The 27,634-nt window shown below is 29.3% G+C and overlaps 1 protein-coding gene across 1 annotated transcript in view; it reads left to right on the top strand.

The window, feature by feature from the left end:
* Positions 1-27,634, top strand: part of LOC113375064 (kinase D-interacting substrate of 220 kDa B-like) — a 78,954-nt gene that overhangs the window by 25,936 nt on the left and 25,384 nt on the right. The window contains exon 2 of the mRNA XM_026615015.1: positions 15,096-15,189. The gene's annotated coding sequence lies outside the window, so the exon portion shown is untranslated. The remainder of the gene's footprint in view (positions 1-15,095; positions 15,190-27,634) is intronic.

Below are 27,634 nucleotides of genomic sequence, written 5' to 3'. Positions count from 1 at the left end.
AATGCTAATATTGAAGCATCGTACGAACACTCCTTGTTAATTGCTTAATTATGCACAAAATGAATAAATTTTGATTTGATACACACATATTTTTAGAATGCTTGTATGCAGTTGGAAGCTTATTGTTAACGTTTTGTTGAAACTTTAACATTTGCTTGTGATTCAATGACTCCGAATCTAAATATTTGTCAAATTAAGAAGATGATTTATGCATGATACTTGGTATATTTTGAAAATATATCTATGAATGTCGAAAATAAGCGCGAAACCACACTTTTTAATAAAATTTTAATTGTTTGTACCGTTAAAATCATTTCAGTATTTTTAACTTCATTTTTTATACTCGAATGAAAAAAATCTTTTTTATATTAGCGTTATGAAATATATTGGACTCGAGAAAAGTGCATGCATTGCTTTAAATATTTTTCGGAAACCCCAGCAAAGGATCAGGTTCAAATTTTTCTGTAAAAACAATTTATGTTCATTTTAAGTATTAGTACCTTAACTAATTTTGGTGATTTTTCATCATATCAGTACATTGCAAAAATTAATTTCTAATTAAGGGGGTATTTCGGTCTTGAATATTCAAAAAATCAATTTTGTTTTCTTGGGATATTTTTAAAGTTTTATTCAGAAGTATTTTGGAGATTTAGCTGTTTGATTACTATAATTCTCTTCTGTTTTCTGCGAAACTTTAAACGCGTTTTTCTCGCAACTGTTTTTTCGATAACGATACTCACGATTTTTCATGTTCTACTGCACTGATTTACTAGAAATTTTCCTCTTCATAGACCTCGAGACCAGACCATCAGTATGAACTACATCTGCAAATTTTATTTGTGACTATTTATAAGTAAATTCGAGAATATCAAATAAAAATTTGAAGTTTTTCTTTTCAGGCAGTCGCCATTTTGTAAAAAAATATATTTTTTTGCCTTGTCCGTATTTCTATATTTTTTCAGATTATTTTGAGCACTAAAATCATGGGTATAGTATGGTCAGGGGCCGATTTTTTGGGACACCCCACTTCATCATCTTCTAGAATTAATTTTTGTCTAGATTCTCAAAACATTAATAACCTGTTAAAAATGTATATTAAAAATATTGTTTGCCTTATTATGTCCAGAACACTCAAAGTATAAGAAATACTGTTTGATATTTGACTAGCTATAAATCAGTAACTTCTTCGGCATCATGAAATTTTATCATATGGATATTAATAATAAAACTAATTTTATCACTTTAAACAGATACTAATTTCAAAGATGATAATTTTATGACTTTGTTCATGCATGTTTCAATATGAATAATTATTTTACCTATTTAACATTTTACTTATTCAACACCATAAATTATTAAACAGAACTTTCGTTGGTTATCTCTTTATTAAGTTCATAAAAAAGCAGAAATTTTGAATATTTTTTTGTAGGTACATAGAAATACGGTCAAGTCTGGCCAACGTGCGTTGTTAAAGAATAATATAAATATTTTAATGCTTTGCAATTACTCGTAAGATTTTTTATTCAAACCGTGGCGCGTTTTCTTCGGCAGAAATCTTTTGTGTTTTCCGATTGCCGGCACAAACGAAACTCTTTATGTTCGCACGGCAATTATTCTTCGAAGGGAACAACGATATTTAATGGACTCGAGTACTAATACTATTGTAAACTATATCATAATATTGTTATTGCATATTTAGACATCTTAACTATATGTTATCCTGTAAATAAGCCGGGATTAAATTGCAGTTCACGCGTTTGTATCAAGTTATGACCTCTGCACATAAAAAGATGTTTTAACAAGCAATATTTTGCGATCGTTTACAGACAATTAATAATATTATTAAATACTATATTGCTTTCATATTGTGCTACACGTACTGTCGATTTTTGCATGTATAGATTTGATCTAAGGAAAATCTCTGATACAAAAATCTTGGACTTTTCACTTAGTGACTTATGCTAATATTAGAAATATGAATATAGAATATACTAGAAATGTAAGATTTGATGCAGCCTTAAGTTGCGCTGTGTAAAATAAATGTACCAAATGAATTATACAAAAAAATATAAAAAATAAACCTTTATTTTAAATTATTTAAAATAAAGTTTTAGGTTTTAAATTGTACAAATTCAATATTTTAATTATTTAACATGTGTTCTAATATACTAAGCTAAGTAATTCAATTAATTAATTCTTCATACTTCTGGACAACAATTTAGAAGGTTCGAGAGCAAAATCTTTTAGACGTCTTGCAGAAATTTAAAAAGTAATTATGAGCATTTGCTAACAATATTAACAGATTGAAAAACTATAATGGAAAATGATTTGACATGAAGATAGGCAATTTTTTCATGGATTAAAACAACATAAAACCAAAACTTCATTTACAAGACAATAAAATTCATTTAATAAAATCACATAACAATTAATTTATTTAAATTTTATATTAATTTGAATTCCATTTGTATTCATAATGTATCTGCATAATAGCTCCCACACCATATTTTTTATTTTTTTTATTTTGCAATACTTTGATATACGCTGATCTTTACTAAACATTATTGTTTTTTATCACAATACTTGGGTTGTCATTTTTTTTGTTAGTTTGTGTTTTCAAATAGTAATTATATTAGGTGTTTATTGTTAAAAATACATAATTGTATGATAAAATTTCTTCAAATTAAGTGTATTTAGGTTTACCTGGTCTGGTATATTTTTACTTTTTCAAAAAAATATTTTAATGTACAGGGTGCGCCATCAATGTGTGGTCAATGGAAAGAGCGAGGATTTATTTGCGCAATGAATTTGCGTTATTTGATCAACGTTGTTTTTCGAACCCATATGGAAAAAAATGTAAGGCTTTAAATTTGACAATAAAAGAAAGTTTATCAAAATCCATTGCAAGTTGTTCAAGTTATTTAACAATTCCATTGACCACATATAAATGGCGCATCCTGTATTCTGAACTTTCTGGCATACCATGAAAAAGTGGAAGTGTGTATGTGTGCGTGAGTGCACGGTTTGTGTGTGTGTGCGCGCGCGAGTGCGTGTATGTATACGCGGATACAATTTTGCTTCGACAATTTGAGAGCACGGATCAACCGATTTGAATGATTGAAAAAACATTGTATGGGAGAGGTGTTGACTAGTTTTCAACGGTGCCGGAGCAGGTCTAGCCGTTTCAAAGATACGGGCAAAGAGTGCTGAAAATGTCTATTCAGTTTTTCGGAGAACGGAGAGCGTCCGATTTTTGTGATTCAATTCCTGATGCCATGCAGCACTAGTTATAAATTCGACATCTATGTGATTAGTTGAACAAAGTCGCTAACTAAAACAGTTCTGTATGATAGCGAAATAAAAACAAATATGCAATAAAAATGGCAAGTGTTCTAGGTCGTACAAACACTTGATTTTAATAAACGTTCGTTCGAAGAATTCCTCGTCGTGCATGATGGACGGTTCTTCTCGAGTCTGTCCATTGATTGACCGGAGACCGAGGCAGTAATTTACCTTAAGTACTTTACAATTACGGCAGTTTTGTTGCCTTTAAATTACTCATTTACATACCTGTACCGCTGACAGCGCACGTTTTACTTATTATTGATAACGATTAATAATAAAATGAGTTCGCGTCACGTTAATGGGCGATTTTCGAATATTGCGTTAAATCGAATACTTAGTCAAATTATTCAACATTATGTAAATTTTTTGTTTTTGTTTTATAATTGTACGATAATTATATACTCTATAATTACTTGGCACGTTTTTTATCAACACTTTGAGATTTATTAAATGGATTTTATTAATATTTTTAATTATAGATCCGGAAGAAATAGATAATGTAAATTTATTTTATTTAAAGGTTATTTTAATTCTATTTTATGTATTACAATTAGGAGTGTAATTATCTCAGAATTTTGGTGAAAGCGAGATCCATATATTTGGATACATTATAGATTTTATTATATATATATATATTTTTTGTTTAATTACATATATGTATATTATTTTCGTGTACTTGATCAAATGATAAACTACACAAAAAATAAATTTTCAAAGTAATTATCCCATATATCATTACATCTTGTAATCATTTTATACATTTTTAAACCATGTCTGTAACTAATCAGTTGTGTTTCGAACAATTAATTTGCCGATTTGACATTCGAAATGAGAATTATTGTCTTCAAATGAGTTTTACAGTTTTTTTCATAAATACTTTCAGCCGATGTATTAAATGTTATTGTATAAGATATTACTACAATATTAATTTTAGCAATTCTTCAACGTTTCACACTGCAATATTTCATTCACGTCATTGTCCATACGGCTTTGCTACACGCTTAATGTCTTCATCAAGCTAGAGGTACGACAGAGATTGAAAACCGTTTTTATTTTATTGAAAAGTCTGAAATTATATTAAGGTAGATAAATTTGTGGTTGTGACAGAGATACATATGCGTCTCGATTATGCTGCAAACTGTTCAATAATGAAATGAATATAAGGCTTGTCAGTTACAAATAGATAAAAATAAACATGACATGAATTTTGTAAAATATAAAAATAAATTATTTAAAAATATATTATTCAACCTTTACTTGTTAGTTTAGAATTTTACAGAAACTTCACTATTTTAAGAATATTGTGTTTTTTTTTGTTAATAATTTTCCTGCATGTAATTCAAACAGATCAAGTTTCAAGTATTCAAACCATTTCATTCTAATGTAATGATCGGTATCATCTTCAGGATCATTACATTTCAATTACTAATTTTTATTATGTTTATATTTAAGAAGTCAATTCTCCGGTAACGCTACGTTATACTTCCTTCTTAGTACTAAAAACTGTGAAAATGCTATGCATTTGCTGTGCAGTCAGGCGTATTAGCCCCTAAGTCTAAAATATTTAATTAAGCTATTTTAAATAGCTTATTAATGAAGGTATCACTTTTTGTGCATAATGTAAATTTATTATGTTTGCTATGTATATACTTTACCAGAAATAATTTACTATCCTTATTCATATAATGCTTTATATATTTCCTATTGTGACTTTAAAATGTGTAATGTTCATTCCATATTTTTAGATTGAAAGCAAAGAAAACCTTTTTTATTTATGATCATAGAAAATGTGCTGCCAAATACTTTCCTTTTAAGAACCAACGATTGAAAACTTTTTTTCTATTTACAATTTTGTAATTTAATTTATCTCGATTTATTTGTACGCTAAAAAGATATTACTTGCACTTTCAATTTCAGACCTCAAGAAAAGTGAATAGAAGGTAGTACTTTAAAAAAAAAGTGCGCGTAAGGATCACACGCGATTGAAGTAAAACTTAATGTACAAAGTAGCAAATTTAACTTAAGTAAAAATAAACGCATCATATAACAATTTTGAATAATGTTTATTAGTAATATGGTAACACTCGTGATGCACACATTTATTAGTGTCAACCATTATACACATTTATATAATGATAAATGATAAATTATATATTTATAATAGCATTAAAAATATGTATAATATTTGAAAACAATTATGTAATTAGTCATACTTTAAATATGACATGATCGGTTTGTCATTGTAATTAGCATTTAGAAATGAACCTTCGTTAGAGAAATGAAGTAATTGCTGATTATTAAATTTTATAATATTCGTTCACACGGTGGATTATGTTAAACAACGCCTAAGCAAATATTGTTTTTGCAACTTCACTCATCATGTAATTGTGTTTGAAAAACTTTATGTAATTAAAATTAACTTACATTCATTGACTGCTTGTATTTTGTTTACTTTTTCGCTGGCGATGTAATCTCATTCTTTGAACAGCTGTAATATCTGTCTTGCCTAAGAAATATTTTCCATTTTAATAGCTTCAAAGATTTATAGAAACTTCGAATAATATAAAAATAATTTCTAATCAATAAACTTGCTAATCATAAATCTTATTAATCAAAATTTTCAAGGAACAGGGTATAGTATTCTTCTAATTCAGGCATTTTTCATGAAATCATGATTAGTACTACGATGTAACTTTAAAATGTTTATTTATCTATGCCGATTTCCTTGTTGGTATTGGTACGCATACAACGTTGAGGCCGGAACGCATACAACGTTTCAAGTTTCATAAAATCAAGACTCAAAATTAAATTAGTTTAACACTCCTTTATTTGTATTTTATATTTGGTTGTTTATTTAATTGTAAAATTGTGAATTGTATATCTAATACATCTAATACATCTAACGAGAGATCTCTATTCACATACACGACGATTAACCACAATCGACCCGTATAGAAATATCATCGAGAGCAAATGACGAATCATTGGCACTCAACTCTTATCTTATCGATTCTTATCTGCCGTAACTCACTTCCGTTGCATTTGTACGGATTTACACACTAGTCGCGCATAGTATTACTAAAAAAAACACTTCGTGAATTAAAGGTACAAATGTGATGATATTGTGAATAATAAGTTTCACATAAATGAGGAATTATTCTACAATGTTTTTAAATAGATATAATAAATTTATTTGAACAATTGATTTTTTTTTTTAATACTTCACGTGAAATCGTTTTTTTACAGTGAACAGAACTTGATGACTTTATGAGCCGTCGTGGTAATTTACTTAACTTACTATGTCGGTTTTTATAGATCATGGGGCAATCCAAATAGTTGACCATTCTTTTTGTGATGAATTTTATTACTGAAATTTCTGAAATATAGAGATAAATTTTTGTTGATTTAAAAATATATGGTTAAGAGCATTTTTACTTTGAACCATATAGCTATCTATATTTCCAAGTGAAAATCGATGTGACAACTACTAGACATCAGCCTGCTCGACGCTGGTACCTCTAAATTTAATCATTTAGTATTTTGAAATTAAAATTAAGACTTGAAGGCAGTCACATCGTTTAATCTACAGAATATTTAATATCAGATAAAACTAATTACAATACAAAATTTAATTAGCTGTTTAGCTGAACCAATGGCATCGGTGATCCCGATTCAGGGTCCCACGCACAAATGCGTTGTCCTCACCTGACCCGCGAAAAGAAGTTGTTTTGTCGTACCTCGAGCTAACACGCTCAAAGCATTCGCGCTTGCTCGTCACGTCATTTGCGTTGATGTTGCCCATATCACATATATGTGCACTATAACGTATGTTAACATGCCTTAAATATGTGTATGCTGTTCCCGATTGAAATGTATTTGTGTCGGTAGAAGGTGCAGGAAAGATCCGCCGAAGAACATTTGATGTCTTCTTTCTGTGGAACTCAATTACACGAAGCGTCCCAGAGGCCTCACGATCAGGCACGCATTTAGGCACATGGTTTAGTTTTCATTTTAGGATTCTTTTAAACTTTATAGTAACATTAAAGATAATTCCAACATGATATTTATAATTGGACGATAGGGTAATATTTTCAAAATTACTTTACTTTGTTTTTAACTTTCGGTAAGGTAAGTTATAATAATCACAAAATAATCGAAAATGATATTTGTATTTCCTTTCGGGAACGTATCAACCGATTTGAATAATTTAAAAACATTCGATTTGTATTAATGGGGAGACGTGCTGATTAGTTTTTGGCAAAGGCAAGTACGGCCGTTTTGAGATACGGGGGAAAGTGTCAAGACTGGTAAATCAGTTTTTGAGAGAACAGAGCAACCGATTTGAATAATTCAAGAAACATTTTATTTGTATTGGCGAAACAAAGATCTGTTCAAATTTTTGGAAAGACAAGCTTAGCGGTTATGAACTCTCAATAAAAAAAGTTAAAAAAAGACATTTGGCGATCAAAAATGTTCTTTAGACATATGCACATCAAATTATCACATATTTCACAGATATTTTCATAACGTGTACACGTGCACGTTTTGAATCATTTTTTTGGGTTCCGGACCAAGATTTTTAATTTTGAAATTCATTTATATGGTTCAAACAAATGTCTTCGACATTTCGACAGTATGGAATAACCGATTTGCATTATTGAAAAAACATCGGTTTGTACTCGATTGCGTTTTTGCCAAAGGCCACTCCGGAGGTTTTTGAGAAAATGGATCACCGATTAGATTAATTCGAAAGACTTTTTGCTTGTGTAGACGGTGTGCAAAAATTGATTTTACAAAAAATTCCGTAGTTTTGAAAATTTTCAAAAAATCTAATTTGAAAAAAAATCTAAATTTCACAAAATTTGAAAAATATCAAAATTAAAAAAAAAACAAATTTGAGAGTATTTCGTAATTTTTTAAAAAAATCGAGTATTTAAAAAAAAATCAAAATTATCAAATCAATTTTAAAAAAAAAATTAACAAATTTCTTGTAAAACTTACGAATTTCTTGTAATTTCTTGTTTGTGGAATACGCTCGTCGCCCAATATAATAGGCACTTATAAATTTACAATCTATTTGAAAATATTTAAAACAATTGTTTTTTATTTCTTTTCTCGAATATTTAACCGGTACGGTAAGGTCCAGAAATTTGCCTTAAGGCACGATGCCATGCGCGCCACTAGTTAAATTATTCAAATCGGTTGATCCTTGTTCCCGAAATCGTCGACTAAATTTGTATCCGACACATACACTCTCGCATCTATTTTTGCCAAAGTGTTCAGGAACCACTGAAACGTAAATTCTTTTGCGTTTACTATAACTTACCCCACTAGCTTCTATACGAAAAAATGAAAAAGCTCGACGTTAACAAGATTTTAACTTTAACCTTAACATGTTTTATATTTGAATCGCCGGACTGCAACGACATAGCATTTCGACAGTTTTTAGTATCATTTTCTATGGTACTATTTATTGGTTTGTAACATCTGTTACTATTTATTATTATTATTGTGTTTTATCCTATTTTTAACTTCCCGTAGGGTAAGTAATCGTCCAAAAATCGAAATTGAAATTTTTTGCATTTATCGACGTTTTGAAGGTTTTTGAACATTTTGGTTTCTGAACCTCAGAAAAAATGGATGTGTGTGTGTATGCATGTATGTATGTATGGATACAATTTTTCGGTCACGTTTTCGGGCGCACGGATAAACCGATTTGAATGGTTCAAAAAACATTCGATTTCTATTGAAAGGGAGATGTGCTGATTAGTTTTTGGCAAAGGCAGGTCCAGCAGTTACATAGATAAAGAGCAAAGAGTGCAAAAAATAGAAATCGAGTTTTTGAGAGAATGGAGCATCCGATTTGAATGATCTAAAAAACATTCAATTAGTAATGATCGGGAGAAGTGGTTATTAGTTTTTGGCAAAGGCAGGCCCTACTATTTCGAAGATACAAATGTGCAAAAAATGACAGTTTTTGAGAGAACTAAACGTCCGATTTAAATGATTCAAAGAACTTTTTGCTTGTTTTAACAAAATAATAGATTTTGGAGGAAAAAAAATTGTTTCAAACATTTAAGAAAAAAAAATTTTTTAATGCACTCTTTGTATATCAAAAATAATTCATATTTTATTTTTAATTCTGACTAAAGTTCTAATGTACTTTAAACAAATAATTTCAACTTTGCAATTCAGTTTATATAGTTCTTATAAATATTAGACAATGTTACAATATTTATAATAATCTATTTGAAAACAGTCAATATTCCTCCAACATTTCGTTACCCCACTAGTTGTTAATATTGTTTGAAAATTTAATGTTCTTAGTATTTGAATGTGGTCACTGAATTAGGCACTAGCAGCTAGTTGTATATTTGTCTGGCACTGAACTTTTACTGAGATATTTTTTATAAACAAAAGCAATTGAAAGAACTTGTCGATTTGCTTCGTTTTCCAATCTTCTTCAGTGCCAAAAATAAAAACGGGAATAATTATTCGAAATGGGATAATATTAATAATTACATTCAGAGAAAATGTCTCATGAGTATTAAAATCGTTTTCAAGAAATGTTTAATAGCTAATTGAAACTTGTTTTCACATAGCAATTACTTTTTGCATTAATCTGCTTTGCGTTTTGTTTTTTATATTAGTCGTAGAACTGCTAGTGCGCATTAATAAATCAAACAAAACTTTTATCAAAGAAATGTTGAATTATTTCATTAATTACTATACATAATTTTATCGAAGTAATTATAAATATTCATCAGATATTTATGTGACTCAGTTTCGTTTGATTCAATTTTAGTATGAGTCATTTTTATTCATGATTATTTATAATTACAGTTTCAGTAAAGTTTATATTCAACTATATTTATCAATTGTAGTTAATTTTAAATATGACTAATATCAAATTAATTTCAATTATTTTGAAATTGAATGCAAGTTTGATATTTTAATAAGAATATTTAAATATTGAGAGCTGAGCTACGAATAAAGAATTTTAAAAACAGTTTTTAAAACTAAAAACTTTATAGAACAATTCGCGCAAAAAGCAAAATTATCACAGTAAATTACCGAATCAGTCCACAAAGCGAATACACTATAAACAAAATTGTTAAGATGAGATAAATGATGCATTATTTTCTATTATTTTAGTGCTTACATGAAAATATAAATGAATGAGTTCGGTACAAATATAAATGCTTTTGTAAAGTAGTATTTTCACTTTTAATTGAACCATATTTCCCCACAATTTCTAGTTTAATAACACGATTTTTCTGAAAATGCGTTCTTTTTTCTTTAGATGTTATCCATTTAATATAATTAAAATGTGGAGACCAATTCCCAGATGAAATAGAAATGTTAAGGTAACGCTATGGTAATGCTATGATACGGGTCCATACTCCTATCACAGTAAGTCAAAAACTATGTATTTGCTATGCGATCAGGAGTTTTACACATAACACCTAACTTCACGTATGTGTTATCAATAAGACAATAGAATGTTGCACTTATGATAAAATTGTTATTTGACATTTTTGTGTGTAATACGCCTGATCGGACAGTTTGTTGCTAACAACTCATCCGAAGAAGACCCGTAACATAGCATCACCATAACATTTTTATTAAATACTAAATTTAACCCTACGAATTCCTTAATGATTATAGACCCAGTAGCAATAGGCATGCCTTTGAATCAATACGTAACATAAAGTATAATTTTGGCGTTTAAGTTGTTTGATAAAATAGTTAATATAAAAATGCTATATGTGGTGTTAGGTAAGGGTAACAGATTTGTTTGTCATTAACATTAATTTAAATCTCTTAAGACTTTCATAAGCTTTTGAACTCTATGAATGTTTAGAAATTGATTTTCTACAATCATTCATAGAAATGAAATGTAATAAACATGTGCATCGTTCGTTTTCTAGGATATTGTTTATTTACTATGTCATGGATGTACGCATTCTCCGTTGCAAGTTTATATTACTTGATACGGTTTAATTTAATTGAATAAAATTAATGTCCAACATCAAAATTTATTACAATTACTTGTTTTTATAAGTAGGAATAAAAATCGTAAAGAGTAAGAATAAGTATCATAGTTAGGGGAGGCTGGGTACCCGTTGTGCCACTTTTTATTTTGATCAACAAAAATTTTGTTAATTTAACAGTTAGCTGAAAGAAAAGTAAATTAAATGGTAATTTTAACATTTGTCTGCGTGGGAATGGTGAAATTTTGTCCTTAAATACGGTGGACTAGTCATAAAATTAAGTCGTACAAAAAAGCACGAGTGTCACAATCGTCCTGGAGGTGTGAGGGTGATACATCATAACAATTTTGAATAATGTTTATTAGTGTCAACCATTATACACATTTATATATAATTTATAAAATATATATTTATAATAGCATTAAAAATATGTATAATATTTAAAAACAATAATGTAATTGAAATCATACTGCAAATATGACATGATCGGTTTGTCATTGTAATTAGCATTTAGAAGTGTACCTTCATTAGAGAAATGAAGTAATTGCTGATTAATAAATTATATAATACTCGTTCACACATTGGATTATGTTAAACAACGCCTAAAGAAATATTATTTTCACAAGCTCACTCATCATGTAATTGTGTTTGAAGAATTTCATATAATTAAAATGAACATATATTCATTGACTGCTCGTATTTTTTTTACTTTTTCGTTGGCGATATAATCTAATTCTTTGAACAGCTGTGATATCTGTCTGACCTAAAAACTTTAAAATGTTTATTTATCTATGCCGATTTTCTTGTTGATATCGGTACGCATACAACGTTGATACCGGTACGCATACAACGACAGATCTCTATTCTCAAACGCGACGACTAATCACAATCGACCCGTATAGAAATGATATCATCGAGAGCGGTTGACGAATCATTGGCACTCGACTCTGCTATAATTTGCATTTGTACGGATTTACACCCTAGTCGCGCCTGAAGAAGTTTTACTTCAATAAGAATAGTGAATTATAAATGATGTAGTAATAAAAAATAAGATAAAAATAAATGAATTGTTGAGAAGAAACAAAACACAAAGTTAACAAATCTTTGTGAAATCTTTTTTCTAGTACTGAATTTTCCTTTCGCTTTCTCTTCCGTATTTTGTCTTATTGTTAGTTAAGTAAAGATTCTTATATCTGCTTAATTTTCATTCGAACAGGACAAGACCCTCAACCATATGTCACAGAGTCCGTACGGACTTATCTATGGATCTCAACCATAGATAAGTCCGTACCCAACATACACTTTTGAAAACAAATCATCGTTATGACTGAGCTAAATTATCTACGCATAAACTAATTGCTAGTAATTAGCTACTAATTTTCAACTTACAGCAAAATAATGAACAAAGTGATCACTCTGTATACAAGTAACAGTTATTATAAGAAATCGAACAAAGAAACTTTTTTTAGACTCTTTAAGAGCAATGCATTCTACAGGTCATGTTAATTTGTTCAAACAAATACACTTCATCTTTCTCCCTTTGGACTTTATCTCAAAATCAGTATAGTTTAGCTGTTATGGCGTTTGTCACTACCATGTCCTGCCACAACCGTACCCAGTCTCCCCTACTATTAAGGTTTGTTAAATAAGTGATGAAACCTGAATAGTTTAATTGAAGTTTTTTTTGTAATTTTTAAAAAATACGTCGGTATGTCATGTATTTAGTATTATTTTCAATATGGATATTTTTTTACCAATTTAGCCCTCAATCGTTTTCTTCGTCTCATCTGAACGTTAGCGTGTCCAATGTTGCGGATTCGTTACGCCGCGCCAGGGTGGACACGGCACCGAGAACAGATTATTTTATTATGATATTATATTTTCACAATTCGCTGGATCGTTTATAAGACTAACAATGAGCGATTCTTACTTGTCGATAGTGGTTGTGAAAAGACATAATGTTACTTCTTGTATAACTAGGAATTGTTGATTAGATAAACGAAATTTAATGGTAATTACCGAGGTGTTCAGATACAGTTCAATTTTATGAATTAATTTTAATTTCTCAGCAGCTAAATAAAAATAGTCTTCACCCGACATTGCTGCATCAATAAACAATTCATCATTTTTAGTTGATGAAATTTAGAATAATAAAATTGATCACATAAAAATGGTACTACACTTGATATTGCCAACTAACATCGACGTTTTTAGATAAGTCAAAGCATTACAACAGCTTATGGGAACCTTAAGTACTGATCGCTGTTTAAATGTATATAAAAATACTTGTTAATTTTATGTTTTGTTACTTGCATGAGTGCATTAACTAATATTTTTTATCTGAAATATTAATGCAATTTTATTTTTGCCTTGCTGCTTATTTGACATCAAAATGGAATGGTGGATTTGCCCGCTTTAAATGATTCCAAACCACCGCGAAAGACGTTCTTATAGCTCTAAAGCGTTTTGATTTGCTATAAAGGCACTATTTGAAAAAAAAAAAAAAAACGAAATTTTTGAATGCGACTATCAGGCATTCTGGACTGTGAAATAAGAATAATGCCAAAATAAAAAACGTATACTGTATTTATAATCATTCCTTTCATATAAGATATCTTTTCTGTGCCAATCGAATATACTTCGTCAAAAAACATTTTATTCAGATATATCGGTAATTTTTTGTAGTTTTTTTATTTTTCCTAACATTAAGAAATTAACAACTTATTAAATGAAATTACGAAAGAACTTAAAGGTCGATAATGTCCAATTTGATACTTTTATTAATTTTATAATGTGTCTAATAAGATAGATTTATACATCTGAGACATCTGATATTTAGAAAATCAGACGTATAGGAAAAAGATTTTTTTTTCAAATCGTATCCTCTTTCTAGATGAATCTAAGTATCTAATATGTAAGATAATCTAACTCCAAATAATATTACAATGTAAAATTGTTTCTCTATGCAATCAAATCATATTCTCATTTATTCTAATATACACTTCAAAAATAAGTTTTTTTTAAACAAAAAAAGAAAAGTGAAACTTCTTAACTACTTTTTATTAATATTACTATGTAAAACGTTAAGTTTAGCGAAATAAATATTGTTCATAAAATAGTTCAATTTAAGTTACAATTCATTGTAATTATAACATAGATGTAGCATAATTATTTCCTATATATATTTTCATACATATAATATACGTATGTGTATGAATTAATACGAACCCATGCTTTTTTTCATTTGATATGCCACATAACCCTTTTTTACAACATTCGGCAACAGACCTTTGTTGTTTTCGATTACGAGAACTTCTTTCTGACATTTTAATTTCTTTGTTCTGTCAAAGTTATTAATTTATATATTTAATATTTAATTATCTTCACTTTTATTCTGTTTATTTTTTGTTCACACCTTTTTCGAGTCGTTCCCAAATACCGACATCATCATAAATAACCCAGAGTGCGAACGAACGTTTTTTACAAATATGGTTTTGATTGTATATAGTGAATTTATTAATGAATACGTCGAATTAAATTAAAACGAGTTCATTTATTACTTTGGATAATTAATATTGTTATTGCGGATTTAAATTTATTGTCGATATCAATGGGCTCTGATTCCAAGTAGCTTAATATATTGCTACAAAATTATCAGTTTTATTAGAGTAATATACTTACGTTAAATTACACATGTCTAATTGAACTTTTTTGTTTTAATTGTTGTATGATTTTTAAATTTATTCCTGCTTGCAGTTGCTGCTTACTGTTGTATAAATAACAAAGTGATCTAAGTGTTAGTGACAGTTCGTCTCAGCACAAATTTCAAGAAATTGCAAGAAGTCTTCAGGTATGTATAATTAATCGACTTGCTCAATAAAATTAAGAATTAGTTTTATAATTTAGTTCACCAAAATCGTACAATATTTTTTAAAACAAACAATTAATTACAAAAAAATGGCTTACTGATGTTTACCAAAAACTTGCTAGCACAATCCTTGATATTTTTCGAACGGTAATAAAATTTCAGGATTTTTGGCTAAAAATTTACTTTTCTTCAAATTCTAAAAAATCGGACATTTATGAGAACGTCGACGAATAGTTGCCAAATTTTGACTCAAACATACATACTTCTTCCAATTTTGGTCTCTGATCATTCAGAATGAATCGAGATGTCGAAAAAATATAAATCTAACAAATCGGATTTTCTGGCGAAAGCACGACTTCATCGATAGGTTAATAATTTATAAATATAAGAATTATGATTGTGCGTCAATATTGATAGTGTTTATCAAAAACACCCTTATTTCTTTAGAATTTTATTTTATAGTTAGATATATGATGTCTATATCCTTTACCGGATTATCACGATTTTACTATTTTTTTTATTTTCTATGACTACAAACACATGGAAGCATTACTATCCCTGAATAAAAAATGATTATCGTTATATTAATTATGTGTTATTCTCAGAGCCACGGTGTTTACAATGGGCTTGTATACAATCCAATTTTGGGTTTTACAACGCAATATATTAATTATGAAGGTTCGGATTTCTATAGTGTTCTTTTTTTATATTTGGTTTTTGAAGGTGTTCACGTAGTATATTCGTGTATACGTTTATGTATTTATTTTTATTTTGCTTAAAGATCTAGAATTCTTTCTAATAGAATTCGCAACCTTTAATTTTTTTGATTATAGTATTATAAGGTTAAAATGTCAAGATTATGATTTGATTTATGATGTTGATCTATGGATTTGGATCCTTAATTAAATTAAATTTAAACTTCAAATCGAAACATACACACCATTTTACATAAAAAAATACTTTGTTTTATTTGTTTAAATAATTATTATAATCTTTAGTTAGTATTAACAGAAGACGTTAACGGATAGTCCAATTTTGGCTCACATAAACACACATGCCAATGCACATACATCTTTCAGTTTTGTTTCAAATCATTCAGAATGAATTCAATAATCGAAAAAACATAAAATTATCAAATCGTTTCATTACTTTGCGAGGAGTTTGTTAACTCGACTTGCTAATTTAGTTTATGTTTTAAGGCATTCTGAATCGTTTGACGCAAAAATTGGAAAGACCTCTTGTTGGCGTTGAAACTTTGTATGATGAAAGAGTTTATATTCTTAACAATAAAAATCATTGTATTATAAAGTTTTTGAAGAGCCGGTACAAAAATTCTAACTTCTATCGTCACAAATTAAAATGTAGTCGAAGTGAATTCTTATTGAAAATCGATCACTTACATATGTTGGGATTTTTCTGCAACTTGTCTTGTCTTGAGGCGTAATGACATTTACTTGTTTAATTACTCTAAGTTGTTATTAATTGTTTAAAACATTACTGATTTGATTGGTCACAGCTGGAAGGGAAAATCGCAGAAATAGTTGTGCCATCTAACGAGTTATTAACGCAGTTTCAAATACAATCTTTATGTACTCGGGGCGCACTATTTTCGTTTTTCAGTATCTAATACAACAATAAATTTTAATTATAATTATTAAATTTTCAAAATATTAGATTAGTGATTATCCTATTAAATAGATGATCTATTTCACACCGTAGGTCGCGAACCAAACATTTCTAGTTCACTGATTGTGAAAGTAGATTGGAGTAGTTTAGTGTCCTTAAATGAGTGAAGATGATTCTCAATTAATTGATTGAATAATTTACCAATCTGGTAATAGGAAGCATACATGATAGATATTTTTTCCTCATAATTTCCAAAATTAGAACCCTAGAACTTTTTTTATTAGTGATCTGCATTAATTATCTACATAAATAATCTCTGTTAATATTCTACATTTTTTTAAGTACAATTAACTAATCTCGTATGAAAATTAAAAAAACGCAGTGTGACTTTTATGGGACAGGCCATAATATTTATTTTTCTCTGTTCAATCAACGTATCAGACAACAGTGATGTCAGGTTGTTCTAACAATATAGTGCCCATATTTTTTTGCAATTCTATTTTGCAATGCCAGTAAATAGTGTTCTACAGCATTAAAACTTCCTTTATTACTGGGTTACATTCGTTATCAACATAAATAGCTATCAATATTATGAATATTGCTCGTTTTTTTTCCTTGCTCAATTGCTCAATAAGAGATAAATTATTCGTACAAATTCAATCACTTGTTTGCTTCTCACTTTACAGCTTTATTATTTCTCATTTATGTTTTTATTACAAAGCGTTCTCTTCCTATATTTTCTCAACATTGTACCAGGTGCATATCTTTATATGATTTTCAATTGTGATAGTTCTCTATTTATATTGCCGCTTAATAAAAAAAAACAGTGTAAACCACAACTAATTGGATCCCGAAAATGATCGTAAATCAAAAGCATTATAAATAGAGCTTCAAATTTCTCATTAGTACATCGAGGTGTTATACCTGTATTTAGAGATTCATTTTGTGATGCCATAATAGGAAACCTGAACAGATTTTGGGCAGTTAGGGTCGGAACACATGGACGAAATTGTTTGCGAAATTCAGTACCTTAAAATAAAAATATAATATAAAATCAAGTTCTATTAGTCATGATTAGTGAATTAATAAATGATAAAAGACAGTACCCATTTCTGAATACAAATATTCATATTTATAATCTACAACTTGCGTTGTTTCAAGTTTCTAAAACTATAAGATTAATTTAATTTTATTAACAAAATGCAGTATTAAAATTATATATTTATACACAAAATTATTGTTTAATAAAATTTTATTTTTACGGTCAAATGATTTGAATGAACGATTAATTTGATATGACGATAAATACGATTTTATAAACAGATGAAAAAACACATCAATAAATCGTAATAAATACATATATAAAATTTTATAATAAAAGTTATTCAACAAATGTAGGCAATAATTAATTAAACTATGAGCTCTATAATATATACTCCAAGAAAAAATATAATCCGTTTAAATATATTCCAAAAAATTATATATGATAAATAAATCCGTTTGTCACACACACAAACTCACGAAAATGCCACACTTTACATTTTGAGTTACAACTAAAAAAAAAATTATCAATTCTAATGAAAATTTAGAGGTTTGATATAACTAGTTTGTAATAATTTGGCTTATTTGGACCTAAGTATTCCATTTAGTGGTTCTAAATACTTCAATCATACAAAATTACAGGTGCACAACTTACGAATTGAATCGGATTCGAGCATTTGGAATCAATTACTTTTTTTGTATGGATTTTTCTTTCATTCGTCAATTTTGTATCGAGTATTCTTGAATTGCTGTACTTTATTTACTCGATATAAAATGAAAATAAAATCAAAGTATAATTCGACTGTCTTTATAAATTAATGTAAATAATTACCGGTTGAACTTCGTAGGTTTACATCGATATTGATGTACGAAACGTTTATGTCGGCTATAAATCGATTTTTTTATTGCAATTATATATTATATCAATTAATTTTTTTCAATCATTTGCTCATCAGTAAATAAATCAGTAGTACTAGTAAATAATTTTATATATTAGTAATTAATCAATCTTTAATTATTAATTACAATGTTGGAAGTTAATGCTAATTCACACTTTTTTACATTTTACAAATTTTACATTGATTTTGATTTGCATCTCGAGTTTAATGTGGGTCCAATATGAGCTTAATTGAACGCTTGTTTATATTCGGGTTTTTTTTACCACAATCCAATTATAAAAAAAAAAAAATTCATTTTTTTTATTCATACTTAAGTAACCAAATATTATTTTTGGTGATACTTGTTGTTAATAAGTAGAATTATGATTCTTTTTGTATAAATTGTATACTGAATACAATTATCTCCTTGCAACGAGATAAATCCGTATGCAAAATGATATCAAGCAGGTTGCTATAATATTTTTTATTTGAAAGTACAAAAAAGTTTTATTGATTGCTTGGATACTACAGATGTAAATAATAATATAAATAGGCAGTAAAAAATGTCATAAAAGCATAAGTATACATTATATCAGGTTATCGTCTATAGAACTATAAAATATCATTTACAATTATCAAATTTATACTAATTTCCAATAGAAATTTATTTTGATTGAATTTTTTAAAGATGAGTAAAATAGACTCTGCAAAAGTTACATACAAGCTCAATAAATACAAACCAATAAAAAAGTAAAAAAATATCATTTTTTAAATTAATTTTACAAATTTAATAAATCAAGTAAAATTTTCGACCATCAGCGTTTTTTTAATCTGAAAGTCAGTATTTCATTTAAAGAACACAGGTAAAGGCATTATCGCAATAAGCTAATTAAAATCAATCAGATTTCCAAAACGAATCTCAACTTTTTAGCTGGTTACGAGGTGTTATGAGAAAAGGTGTAATCTTTGCTGAGATCTCCTTTATGTTCGTTTATTATTATTATACAGTCAGTTATGTGGAGGATTTTATGAATTAACGAGCTTTAATAATCGCCTTTTTCATCGATTCGCATCTCGAATTCAATTTTTAAATGTCAGAAATATTAATGCAGCGATTCCGCATCTGTTGTACTTTAATAGAATATAAATATGTAATTATGTTCTACTCAGAAAGAACGGATTTTATTACAATTAGTATGATTAATTTTGTTAAAAATATTTGTTTTAGTATCATAGCTTGATTAGGATGTCGCAAGTGGTTCAAAATGACACCTTATAAAAAATATTTTTCATGTTGATAAATATTATATATATGCATTTTATGGGAGTTTTTTATCATAATAAAATTTAATTAAGTGGTGTTTTATATTCGTCATCTTTTAAAAGTTTGATTTTTCGAACGTTTCAAAAAAAATCAATCAGTTATTATTTTCATTTTTCTCAAGCTTATTAAAGTTTTATATATGTAACTTATTGCGTTGGGGTCGGGAGGACTAAGAAATAAATATTTGGATCGAAGAAGCCTAAATGAACAGATCGATGATAAAAATTACGGTATAAGATACATCTTATAAAATAGCGATAAGGAAAAACAGACATGTAATATAATTTTAACGATAAAGCACTATTATGTAATATTATATTATATTTTATATTATAAAAGCAAAATATATATTAACTACATATTAACCTCAGCAGTTTCAATTATATGAATTCATGAATTCATGAATAAATGGATTTTGATTGAAATATAGTTCAAAACTAACGGAGCAGGGATCGTGCCTTAAGACAAATTGCTCGAAGTTGCCGTAAAATAATTTAATATAATTCAAAGCTTTATTTTTTTTTTGAAAATTTTGAAATTTATTCAAGGCTATTGCGCCACGTAGCTAATTTAGACAAATAATCAAAGCGCGTAAGCGCCACGTCACAGTTTAACGGTTAACCATTATAGAACTTAGTACGGAATCTTCTGAAATGTAAACTTAATTTTCACTTAATCGAAATCTCTATAAAATATCTGATAATTTGATGAGCATTTTTAACGTTCTTTTTTATTGGTTTTCCGAAACCGCCGGATCTATATTTGACCAATTCTTTATTTTTTCAAAACAAGTGAAATGTTCTTTGAATCATTCAAATGATTCGATTCGAAATCGTGTACCAAGATTTTTTGGCTCGCCCGTAGGTAAGCGGTTAAGAGCCACGGGACCTGAATCAGAGGTCCCGGGTTCGATACCCAGTTCGAGCAGCATGTTGTCAGGCAGCAGTGACAACGATTTTCACTTGGAAATATAGATAGTAATATGTTTCCAAGTGAAAATAGCCCTTGGCCGGCATTACTGCACCAATAAAAAGTCAGCCCTATTAGATTAATTCTAATAACAAAAATCATCAAATATGGATGAATTAACCATTGGGTTACCATCTAAAAAATACGAAGTAAGGAGAAGTTTCAGCCCAACAGCTTATAGGACGTAAGGTTCTGATTGCTGTTAAAAATATATATAAAAAAAAATTATTGAATAAAATTTTTTTTGCCATTACTATTACTTATCCTGCGGAAAATTGAAAATTAGTGCAATTACTGAAACCAACTCTTTTATGACAATATTAATAAATTTTTTTAAAGGTGGCTTGATCGAAACTTTAGGTCACAGGGGATAGCACGTGCAGTTTTGATGATGAAGGAACTTGTAATTTTCACAAAATTTCATGCAACTTGCATAATTTAAAACTTGTTTAAATGTTTTAATTCTTATACTTCATATCATATTGTAAATAATTATCATTGATTAATACTATTTTAGAATTTTTCAAGCGTGGGTCCTAAATAAATCAATTCCTTCGTTGCTTCTTAGAAACGCACTTCTAGTAAAATGTTCCCTCTCGCTCGTTTTATAGAAATAATTTTTCTATACTAACTTGTAATTTTTACAAAATTTTATGCATCATTTAAAACTTGTTGAAATATTTTAATTCTTATACTTTATATCATATTGTAAATAATTATCATTGATTAATACTATTTTAGAATTTTACAAGCGTGGGTTCTGAATAAATCAATTCCTTCGTTGCTTCTTGGAAACGCACTTCTAGTAAAATGTTCCCTCTCGCTCGTTTTATAGAAATAATTTTTCTTAACGCGGCTACGGGATAATCAGCCTTTCATTCTTCGGTGTCGAACGAGATGCTATCGATAACGCTAAATGTGATGAACACAACTGCAATACAAAATACATCCAGAACGCAATACTTAACAACACAACCGCGCGGCTTATCGGCGATAGCGGTCGTGCCCGTATAATTGTATATAAGTATATTTTAAATACCAAAGTCAAAATGGAAACGTGTGCTTAATGTGTAAACTCGTTCGTTTTTTTTCTTTCTCATTTTGCCTTTTTTAATTTTTTATTGCGCGCAATTACTCGCATGCGATGTGCGCACCGTCGCGTCCGCCGTCCGTTCGCCGAGCGGCGGTGTTATGATGAGCTTTTTTACGATGTATCTTAGACGGAGATATTTCAATTTGTCTTGTTGTCAGTTCTTGATTTATAAGTATTCGTTTGCCTGTCGGAGTATGGATCTCGAGGCGGGCGCTTTTATTACAAGGGAATTTGTGATAGTAGCCGGAAAATTTGTGGTGCGTAATTATACACGCAATCGAACGAACGAATCGTTAAGCTATTAGTCGGCCAATATCATCGCTATATGAATGCTTTTCTTAGTGAATTGTTTAACATGATAAAATTCACAAATTGATTTAAAAGAAAGGAACAACTAAATACAATACAATTTGGTGCTATGGAATATAATTGTGGGGCAGTGCTCATAAGACTAATATAGAAATAATACAAAAATTTCAGAACAAATATTTGAAAATTGCCTTAGGAGCACCAAAATATATCCCGAACTGGCTAATTCATCTTCACACGAACACACCTACCATAAAAGATGTAATAACAAAAACAGCACTTAAATATAGAAACAAGCTCATCGGTCACCCAAATACACTAGCAAGCTCTTTAATAACAGAGAACTATCGACGAAGGTTGAAAAGAAAACCGTCACTGGATATAAGTCATCAATTTTCTTGATAAAGATTGAATTAACTTAGTCATTGTTTACAAGGAATTATTTATAAGTAAATAGTTAACATTATATCATTATCAATAAAATATTGTTAATATTATAACGAATGGGAAAAGAACTATTGAATTGTTTTTCCAACATGCCCATTTAGTATAACGGGTAGTCCATCTAGTGGTCCTAGTGATCTAGTGATCTTACGGTTTAGATATTTCTGCAAAGAAAACATATAAAGTATTATACATCGTTAGAAAGGTCTCAAAATTCTTAGTTTTTTCAATACATAGCAACTTCTAATTCCGCACGGTGTGGCCTACAGACAAGTTGCTATCGATAAATTACAATTTTTAAATAGATGACTCTATACAATATCTCTTTACGGCTGACAATTGTAAATTCCCCAAATTTATTAAATGTCCTTAATTGGACAGTTGAAAATTAAAAAAACTAAATACAAGGTGTACTATTGTCTATCTTCTTCTCTATCTACTGAATTGTAGAGTCATTAGTGTGAGATTAATTTAAAATAGCGATAATTCAATATATAATACATAAGATAATTAGCGGCTAAAATAAGATTGCTTGAATGTAAATGAAGTTTGGACTTTACCACCATGCTTAAGGACGACGTCCGCGTATGGAGAGAAGGTGGTCATCCTTGCTCGTTCGAAATCCTAGGTTTCCTGTATTGCCTAATTGTGTGCATAACCAACTTAACCTTGATTTAGCTTGTAAATTGTCAGATGGTATAACAAAGTATATTAACATAATCTCTAAAATCAATCGAGAATTAGAATATATAGATCACTTCAAATTCTTGGGAGCATCCTGACGGATACTACACGAGAAAAATTACTGTACTGGGAGAAACGGATACTGCACGAGAGACACTTAAACTTAGTTAGATTGATTTGGAAATTGTCAGATGGCGTAACAAAATATATCAACATAATATATATAATAATTTGAGAATCGAAAGGTGTAGATCACTTAAAGTACTTGGGAAGCATCATGATCAGAGACATGGACTCTAACACAGGCCGACAAAAGCTATCGAGAGTTTTGAAATGTGGTGCTGGAGAAAATAGACAGACAAGGTAACAAATGAAGTCTTGAGAAGAGTGGGCGAAGTAAGGACTAAGGACGCACAATCCTGAAAAAGAAAGAAAACTGAATCGGACCTGAATCTGCAAACAGAATGCCTTTCACGTGACGCCGTCGAAGATAAAGTAGGACTGAAAAGATTGGAAGAAAAAGAATGCAAATGGTTGGTGACTCACAGGAAAAGAAGGAATATAGGGAACTGAAAGCCGAAGCACACGGCTAGAAAGTATCGACACAGGAGGTTGGAAAGGGAAATTTATAAGAGCAAATTACAAGTGAGTAATAAAAATGAAATAAGAATAATAAACAAGGAAGGAACAGAGAATCATGGAATGGAACAGAGATTCGTGGTGCGCTCATACCATGGTCCTGCTTTTGGGCCATTTGTGGTGCTCTATAAAGCTTTTGTAGTACTACTTATTTTTACTACAATTTGATTTAAAATTAATTGTTTGTGCAAATTACAATTTTAGTTTGAATTTTTAAATTTACTTGCATTCAGTGCGATTTTTCAGTCTATAGATATTCGTTATGATATACAATAATTGCTTCTTACGTTAGAATAAATTGAATCGGATACTTCAGTATCAAGACACCGCCTTGTGAAGTAATCGAAATTATTCATTTTTACAGAGTGGATTTTTAGGACATATAATGATACTTTAAAGTGTTATATATATATTTATATATATATATATATATATATATATATATATATATATATAGAGTTTGTTTTGGAGATCTGATTGATTTTTATTAGCTTATTGCTGTAATGCCTTTCTCTATTTTTTAAAACAAATTACTGATCTTCTGATTTAAAAAAGTCGAAAGGTGGTGAAGTTTAATAATTTAATTCTAATAATATACATTTGAATAATATTATTATAATATTATTATTATTTTCAAAATATGTATATATTATATCTGCGTTCATCTTACTAATTAAATTTATTTCACAACCATTTCTGTGTGTGTTTTTCATGGGACTATTGTTAATAATTCTAAAAATTGTACAGATGCAACAAAACATTTCTTAATTGAATTTTTTCTCGATTATCTCAATTTTTATCTAGAAAATAAAACGGATTCAATTGCAATTTGCAATTTAATTGCATGCAGTGACTGCCTTATAATGACTAGAATTCAGTATTTTCCATTCAATTTTTATTAGCTTGATTATTAATCAATTTCAATTTGGTTTTAAAGCTGTTTTCTTCACCTTCTCGAGAGCGAAAATAAAAAAAGCAAAAACGCCGCTGATTAAAAAAACTCTGTGCTGGTATATAAATTGTATTGAAGCTCTTTATTGATAAATAAAACAGATCAATCACGAACGCTTAACATAAACGCCATTGAATCACGAAACAATATACCCAGCCCCCGTACATAATAATAAGATATCATCCTCAGAGCATCTCTTGTTGTACCTATAGAATTTAACATGATTTATTTAACAAACCAATTCACACGAATGTGAAGCATATAATTTTGATATATCAAATATATCATCATCGCATTAAGAAATGGCATACTGCGGGCACCAAGCCTCGTGTAAAGTATCGCGAGTAACAAACGAAAAATAAAATAAAAACCCAGAATCGCAGATATTCAAAAGGTCCCGATGCTTGAAATATATTGCACCGGACTCGTGTTGTACAGACATCGATAGCCTATCGACGGTGATTTTGATTTCGAAGGAAAATAGTGAATGCTGAAAGCATATCCATAATATAGTCCAGTTATTTGGTGCATAAAAAGGCTGTTGCCGGTACAGTACTCCGGGAATTCTGAAAATTGGTAATCTTATAGATTTCGAGGTGCTCTTTACGAAAATCAAATTTGAACGGCAAGTTGCCGCCATATTGAAAAAATGGCGTGAAAATACAGCTTTTTTAAAATATCTCATTTCTGGCTCAATCTACGATAAAAGTATCTATGTACGAATTAAACTAGAGAAAATTTCCTACAATTCCTTAGAAACCGTTTTTTTGTAAAATTGATAGTTTGAGAGTACGGCCGCCTCAAAGTCTTTGCTGCTCTCGCCGTAGTATCAAATCTGTCCATATATGACAGCACTTCGAACTTGACCACATTCTCTCTAATAATTAATATTTTCAATGTTAAATTAAGCGAATAAGATCTTAAGCGATCTAATTCAAATATTTTTCGTTTTTTTTTTGCTAATTTTTTAACACTTCAATGGCAAAGTAGCTGTAAATATACTTATAGCTTGAGTAGCACCTTATAGCTTCAAGTAGCTTGAAGCGTTAAAAAATCAGCAAAAAAACAGAAAAATATTTGAATTATTTTATTTCTAGATCTTATTCGCTCAATTTAATATTGAAAATATTAATTATTAGAGAGAATGTGGTCAAGTACGAAGTGCTGTCATATATGGACAGATTTGATACTACGGCGAGAGCAGCAAAGACTTTGAAGCGGCCGTACTCTCAAAATATCAATTTTACAAAAAAAACGGTTTTCTAAGGAATTGTAGGAAATTTTCTCTAGTTTAATTCGTACATAGATACTTTTATCGTAGATTGAGCCAGAAAGTAGATATTTTGAAAAAGCTGTTTTTTGACCCCATTTTTTCAATATGGCGGCAACTTGCCGTTCAAATTTGAGGTGGCAAAGTTGATTTTCGTAAAGAGCACCTCGAAATCTATAAGATTACCAATTTTCAGAATTCCCGGAGTGTACTGTACCGGCAAGACGACCAAATGACTGGACTAATAGTTGTAATTAAATCTATTTTCTTGGACTTCATATAATGTGAAAACATTTTGTTTGATATTAGCATGTGTCATCTTCGCGAATTTGACATGGATCTTTTCTAATGGTGCGACTCACCTCTTTGGGATAAAATAGGTATATTACGGGTCTACATTCGTATGAATTGGTAGTAACGAACTGTCAAAAAGCTATGTATTTGCAGTACGATCCGGGGTTTTACACATAAAACCTAATGTGAGTGTAATCAAAGAATCATAAAGTTGCATTTACGATAAAATTGTTTTTTAACGTTTGTGTGTTTTGTAGGTTCTATGTGTGAAACGACTGATGTGAAGTCAGCATGTACGTAGCTTTTTCTTGGTTTATCACTACCAACCCATACGAATATAGACCCGTAACATAGCATTACCTTAACATTTCTAATTTATCCTAGAATTGATCCCTATATGTTAAACGGCTATATATGAACCGTTTTCATGTTGATAAAATCAAATCGGGTGCGATATTAGATTTTGAAAAAATATAAGAGCATATCATTAAAACAAATAATTAAAATTGGTCATATCTATAGATGAAACTTTATAAAGGGCCGGATCTGCCGTAAAAATAGACAAATGTTACGTAGCTCATACAAAATGGTACTAAATACTGTCATAATTCGATGTGGTTGTTGTGCTATCAAGCGTTTTAGATAGAGACCCTATGCTAGAAAAACGCGCTTTTTTTAAAAAAAAAAGACAATATTAACAGCATCTTTGTGATGTTTCATAATATTTTTTTATATATATTATTTTCAACAGCGATTAGAATACAGTACAATCCTATTGGATATTTGGCTTATATCATTCACTCACACACACAATTTTATATACTCATATAAAATGTGATAAATTTTTCTATATCGATAGTTGGAGAATCACTCCAATGACTGAAGTTGCTTTTTATTTGTAAAA

Source organism: Ctenocephalides felis, unplaced genomic scaffold, assembly GCF_003426905.1.
Source record: "Ctenocephalides felis isolate EL2017-DRISC unplaced genomic scaffold, ASM342690v1 CF-g0.4_SCAFFOLD_01886, whole genome shotgun sequence".
NCBI lineage: Eukaryota > Metazoa > Arthropoda > Insecta > Siphonaptera > Pulicidae > Ctenocephalides > Ctenocephalides felis.
Note: the sequence above shows the minus strand (reverse complement) of the source record. Positions and strands in the feature narration are given on the sequence as shown.